The sequence below is a fragment of the Camellia sinensis genome, chromosome 8 (assembly GCF_055761805.1).
Source record: "Camellia sinensis isolate YWXY chromosome 8, ASM5576180v1, whole genome shotgun sequence".
Classification (NCBI taxonomy): Eukaryota; Viridiplantae; Streptophyta; class Magnoliopsida; order Ericales; family Theaceae; genus Camellia; species Camellia sinensis.
In genome coordinates, this window is record NC_138968.1 from 94,582,235 (window position 1) to 94,589,469 (window position 7,235).

Sequence of the window (7,235 nt, forward strand, 5' to 3'; positions counted from 1 at the left end):
ATTCATCAATTTAATCTGGTCCGAATCAATTTTTCAATTAAACTTCACCGTAGGCTCTAAAAATTATGCCAATCATAATGGCGCGACCAATTTCGATTTCGGTGGCCGATAGGGCCTTCGATTTAATTTCCAAAGTAGACAATCAAACAAATATTCCTACGGTGAATAGATAGAAATTCAAACCACATATTTTCACATAATGGCACACAAAATCATATCAAACACATAATCATATTCATGTTAAGGACCAATTAGCATACTACACAACAAGGATATTACAGTCTTTCCCCCTTTAGGAAGTTTGGTCCTCCAAACTTGTACATTCGTCAGGAAACAAATGTGGATAGCGTAGTCGCATTTCATCCTCCTTTTCCCACGTGGCATCTGTCCCATAGTGTTCTTTCCATTCCACTTTCACCATTGGGATGGACTTGTTTCTCAGTTGTTTCACTTGTCGGTCAATGATTCGTTCCGGCCATTCGGCGTATTCCATATTTTCATCAATAGCTACCCAGTGATAATCAATCACATGAAACGAGCCTCGGAGGTAACCCCTCAACATCGACACATGAAACACATTATGGATTTGTTCGAATCCTGGTGGAAAAACAACTCTATAAGCAACTAGACCAAGCCTTTCCAGAATCTGAAACGGCCCAATGTAATGGGGCAACAACTTGCCCTTCTTTCCAAACCTAACTTGTCTTTTGTTAGGGACAAACGGATAAACACGTGGTCACCGACCTCGTACTCAAGAGGTCTTCTTCAAACGTCTGCATAGTTCTTTTGTCGGTCCTGAGCTGTTTTGAGCCTTTGCCGAATAGTTTTGATTTTCTTAGAAGTATCTTGCACAATTTCAGGCCTAAGTAAAGCTCTATCCCCGACCTCTGTCCAACAATATGGTGATCTACACCTTCTACCATACAAAGCCTCGTATGGTGACATACCGATGCTGGAGTGGAAGCTGTTATTATAAGCAAATTTCACAAGTGGGAAATAGTCTTCCCAACTCCCCTAAAAATGCAAAGCACACATCCGAAGCATATCTTCCAAAGTCTGTATTGTTCGTTCTGATTGCCCATCTGTCTGTGGGTGGAAAGCAGTACTGAACCTTAGTTTCGTCCCCATAGCTTCCTGCAAACTCTTCCACACTATAGATACAAATTACAAATCTCTATCCGACACAATAGATACCGGAACTCCGTGTAAACAGACGATCTCATCAACATAAATAGTAGCCAATCTATAAGCATTAAATGTAGTTTTGACAGGTAGAAAATGTGCAGATTTAGTCAGTCTATCAACTACAACCCAAATAGAATCCATACTTCGAGAAGTCCGAGGTAGGCCAACAACAAAATCCATAGTCACATGCTCCCACTTCCATTCAGGAATAGGGAGAGGTTGCAGTAGACCGCCTGGTTTCTGATGTTCAGCTTTAACTTGCTGACACTGAAGACATTTGGACACATTTTGAAATCTCTTTCTTCATCTTAGGCCACCAATAGGTCTGTTTCAAATCTCGATACTTTTTATTGTTACCCGGATGCATAGCAAACGCTGGTTTGTGGGCTTCATCTAAAACACTCTTCTTTAGTTCTGGAGTGTCTGGGACACACATTCGGTTTCGAAATCTCAACCCTTCATTTACAACGCCAAACTCTGCTTTCGGACTTATCTCAAATTCATCTATCACCTTCTTGAGAAATTCATTCTCTTTCTGTTTCTGTTTGATTTCATTAATGATTGTCGGCTCGGCTGTAATAGCGGTTATCAATCTGCCCTATTCACACATTACCACTTCAATTTCAGACTTGTCAAAATCTTGCAAGATCTCTTTCTGTTCAGTAAGCAAACAAGCCATACTCCTTGTTGATTTTCTGCTCAAGGCATCAGCAACTGTGTTAGCTTTCCCGGGGTGATACCGAATCTCTAAATCATAATCCTTTATCAGTTCTAGCCATCTCCGCTGTCGCATATTCAACTCCTTTTGCGTGAAGAAGTATTTCAGACTTTTGTGATCCGTGTAGACTTCACACTTTGCTCCATACAGATAATGCCGCTAGATTTTCAAAGCAAAAACAACTGCGGCCAATTCTAGGTCATGTGTTGGATAATTCTTCTCGTGTGGCCTGAACTGTCGGGAGGCGTAAGCAATAACCTTTCCGTTCTACATTAACACACAACCCAAACCTTTATAAGACGCATCACTGAAAATTACAAAATTCTCCTTACCTGAAGGTAGTGTCAAAATTGGTGCAGTGGTCAATCTTGTTTTCAGTTCATGAAAGGCAGCTTCTCTTTCGTCGTTCCATGCAAACGGTTGCCCTTTTCCTGTCAATTGGGTAAGAGGCACAGCTAATTTCGAAAAGTCCTTCACAAACCTCCTGTAGTACCCGGCCAAGCCCAAGAAACTGCGGACCTCTGTTACATTCGTTAGTGTGGGCCAATTCACAATTGCTTCTATTTTCTGTGGGTCCACTGAAATCCCTTCTTTATTGATAACATGCTCTAAGAAAACAACTTCATCCAACCAAAACTCACATTTCTTTAGCTTAGCAAATAATTTCCTTTCCCGATGTATTTGTAGGACAGTTCTCAAATGATGTTCATGTTCAAGTCTATCTTTAGAATATATCAAAATATCATCAATAAAAAAAAATTCGGTTCATTAAGTCCATAAATGCTGCCGGAGCATTAGTCACTTCAAATGGCATAACAAGAAACTCAAAATGTCCATACCTCGTTCTGAATGCGGTTTTCTCAACATCTTCTGCCTTGACTTTCAACTGATGATACCCGAACCTCAAATCAATCTTAGAAAACACCTATGATCCCTGCAGCTGGTCAAATAAGTCATCAATACGGGGTAGGGGATATTTGTTCTTTATTGTTACCTTGTTCAATTCCCGATAATCAATACACAGGCGTTGGGTTCCATCCTTCTTTTTCACAAATAATACTAGTGCACCCCAAGGCGAAGTGCTAGGTCGAATAAACCCCTTGTCAAGCAGGTCTTGCAACTGTTCTTTCAATTCTTTCATTTCTGCAGTAGCCATTTTGTAGGGAGTTTTAGAAATGGGCTGGGTGCCTGGCACAGTTTCAATAGTAAACTCTATCTCCCTATCTACCAATTCACCTGGTAATTCATTTGGAAACACATCCGGAAATTCTCTAACAATAGGGATATCATTCAATTCAACATTCGCAGATTGTTCAGACAACACATAGCACAAATAACCTTGGCACCTTTCCTGATCAGTTTACATGCTTTCATTACAGATATCAAATAAGGTGGGGGCACTACCCCAGTACCCACAAACACAATTTCCTTATGTTCTAGTGGTTTAAACACAACCTGTTTTGTCACACAATCAATGGTGGCACAATATTTGGTCAACCAAACCATGCCTAAAATTACATCGAAATGCCTAAAGTTCAAGGGTAACAAATCTACATATAGGATAGCATCCTCAACACGCATATCACAAAACTGGTATATAGATTCACACAATACAGATTCCCCAGATGGAGCAGACACACATAGCAGATATGGCAGTAATTCTAAAGGTCTATTCAGTCTAGATGCAAATGCACATGTTACAAATGAGTGTGTTGACCCGGAGTCAATTAACACAAAGGCATCATGATTACATATAGAAATGGTACCTGAGACAACTGCGTTGGCATTCCGTGTATCATCCGGAACAAGCCCAAAAACTCTCCCCTGTCTCGCGTTATCCCAGTGGTAGCAGACTTCAAAGTATTTCCTGACTTCAGGATCGATGCAGTTGAGCTAGCAACTAGCTTTCCACCATTGTGATTACAATCTCGGGCCATATGCCCTTGTTTCCCACATTTGAAACAGGCTCCTGACACACGGTAACAAACTCCATGGTACATTTTGCTACAAATATTGCACATGGGAGCTGTGTCTCGGGAAGAATTTGAAGTATTTGAGAAGCCCGTATTTTGCTTTTTCAAAGATTTATTCTTTGAGAAGAAGCCTTGCCTTTTGTTACTTTTCCAGTCAGTTGTTGACTTAGTTTGTCTAGTTATGTTAGCCTCTGATATGATGGCCCTATCTAGCACCCCAATGTAGGTCTCCAGCTTCAAGACATTCACTCTTTCTAAAATGTCACTTCGAAGTCCACCTTCAAAATGTCTCGCCTTCTTATAGTCAGTATCAATTACATGTGGTGCAAGCCTGGCCAATTCAGTAAATTTGGCCTCATACTCAACTACAGTCATGCTATCTTGCCTAAGTTCCATGAACTCTACTACTTTTCTATCCCGAACACATTGTGGGAAGTACTTGTCGCAAAAAATCTCCAGAAATTTCACCCAGTCAACATCTTTATGATTTTCTCGCATTAACATCCAACATCTTCTTGCCTTGTCTTCTAGCATAAAAGTTGCTAGAAGTACTTTCTGTGTCTCTGAACACGGGAAAGCTTCAAGCAACTTCTCAATGACGAGGACCCATGCTTCGGCTTTCAACGGATCTAGTCCCCCGCAGAACTGTGGTGGTTTCATTTTCTTGAATTCTTTGGTGAGTGCTATTATCCGATCGTCATTCTAATTATCTGGCACAGGGGGTGCCGGAGGTGAAGGTGGAGAGTGTAGTTGTTGCCACTCCTGTTGTTGCCTCAACGTTTCTGCCATTTCCTGAATCAATCTTTCCATTCTGTCTATTCTGGCAGTAGTGGACTCCTCTATCTCATCACCATTTGTTCTCACCATCTGATTAAACTTACATTATACCTTCTACGGAAAGATACAAAAGTATGCATATACTAGAAAGCACCCATATTCAAACAATTGTAATGCAAGCAATTCACAAACTTATAGCACATAATCATTCATATCAAAATAGTTAGGCATATTCTCGATGCTTCCAAATTCTAGACGCTTATTGCTCTTTTGGACAAGTGTGTGAGTTATTAACTCGTGCTCTGATACCACTTTGTCATGACCCCAAACCCGCCCCTGTGGGTTGAGGACATAACCGGCCAGTAATCATGAGATTACCTACGGCCTCAAACCAAACCAAATGTATGTTAACAGAGTTAATGGGGGCCAAACAGAAGCAGTTTAAAACTTTGTCTATAGAGCTGTGCTTGCATGGCAAATCATAACAAACCATACATATGCATATTAATAACTTATAACAAAATATGTACTACACAAGGTTCTGTACATACAGGATCATATAAGTCTAAGTCAACCCAAGAAAACTATATACAACATATTCAAAGACTTCGCCCACATGACAAAAAGGTGAAGACGGGTCTCATGCGTGAGACGCAAGGGCTGACTCTTCAAAACCTTTGTTGTTACTCACAGACTTCACTAGGGTTAGGTTTGGACTTCTCTTGGCTCACCTACAAACACATGAATGAGCGTGAGCGAAGGCCCACTGAATAATATCAAATAAAGGAGTTATACAAACGGTATGTAGAACAACATGCTTCAAACGGCCTTGGGCCCAATTCATATTTTCATTTATGTCAAACTAGCCTTTGGCCCATTCATTTATTCGTATCAAACTGGTCTTTGGCCCATTCATTTATTCATGTCGAAATGGCCTCTAGCCCATTCATTCATTCGTGTCAAAACGGCCTCTGGCCCATTCATTCATGTCAAAACGGCCTCTGGCCCATCCATTCATTCTTGTGAAAACGGCCTCTGGCCCATTCATTTGGCATAGCAACATTGTCCACCAATCGAATCAACGAACTTATAGAACATACATAGAAGTAAGTAATTTGGACAACAACATATTTCAGATATCTTTGTTAAGATATTACTCACAGTGATCGGTTGGTTGGTTTGCCCTCGAGCTCAACCCTGCACATTCCATCAACACAAAAGGGTCACAAACAATTTAATCCGTTCTAAATTCACATTTTCTTCTTTAGGCTTCATTCTAATCTCTTTAACTAAATTACAATGCTCAATGCATGCCGAAGAGTACTTAGAAATGAAAGAGGACGGAAAACGAAACTCATAATGCCTTTTTAAAATTTTAGAAAATAGGGTCTCCGCTCGAGCGTGGACTTCCCCACTCAAGCGGACCCATGAGGTCTGCAAAAGTGGTGGATGCATCAAAATTACGCTCGAGCGTGAAGTCTGGCGCTCGAGCAGAAGGTCTGTCTACATAGCTCCCCGCTCGAGCGGACATCCAAGTCTGCAAAAATACTAGGAGCACGAAATTCACGCTCGAGCGGCGGTTTCCCCGCTCGAGCGGACATCAAATTTTCAGGGTTTTCCAGAACATGTTCTTGAGCTCCAATTCGACATTCAATGGTTCTAGATGCATGCTTTTGGCTCAAACTTTACATAATCATATACTAACACGGTACCAACACCAAATTACAACACAATGGAGCTCAATTTCACAAATTAATCACATGCATGTCCCAATCTACACCAAATTCACTTTCAACATAACAATTTCATGCATTCAAGCTCATACTTCTTATGAAAGGTACATGCATGTGAGATATAACTTCCATTTCAACTCAAATTGTACAAATGGTGGTCACAAGCATGGATTCTAGCCACAATTCTACATGGATCATATTTTTCATGCTCAACTATACAAATTCATGGCTATTACGACATGCATGCATTCCATGACTTCAAATACAACAAATCAACTCAATTTCCTTATAATGAATTTAATCCATGTTCTTGACCATTATTCAAACTTGAATTCAAGATCAATTACCTACCTAGAGGCTCAATTTCTCCAATCAATAGCAAATTCTTGAATATAGCTTCAAAGTTATCAAGCTTCAAGGCCAAAAGTGCACAATTCTCCCCTTTCTCTCTCTATAGCCGGCCTTCTCACCTTCTCAATGTATATCTCAGATTTTGAGCTCAAAAAGAAACCATGAGAGTGTATATGGCCCTTTATATAAAGCCCCACTAATTCCAATTTAATAATAATAAATAATTGGGCACTAATTCATCAATTTAATCAATTTAATCTGGTCCGAATCAATTTTTCAATTAAACTTCACCGTAGGCTCTAAAAATTATGCCAATCACAATGGCGCAACCAATTTCGGTTTCGGTGGCCAATAGGGCCTTCAATTTAATTTCCAAAGCAGACAATTAAACAGATATTCCTACGGTGAACATATAGAAATTTAAAACTACATATTTTCATATTATGGCACACAAAATCATATCAAACACATAATCATATTTATGTTAAGGACCAATTA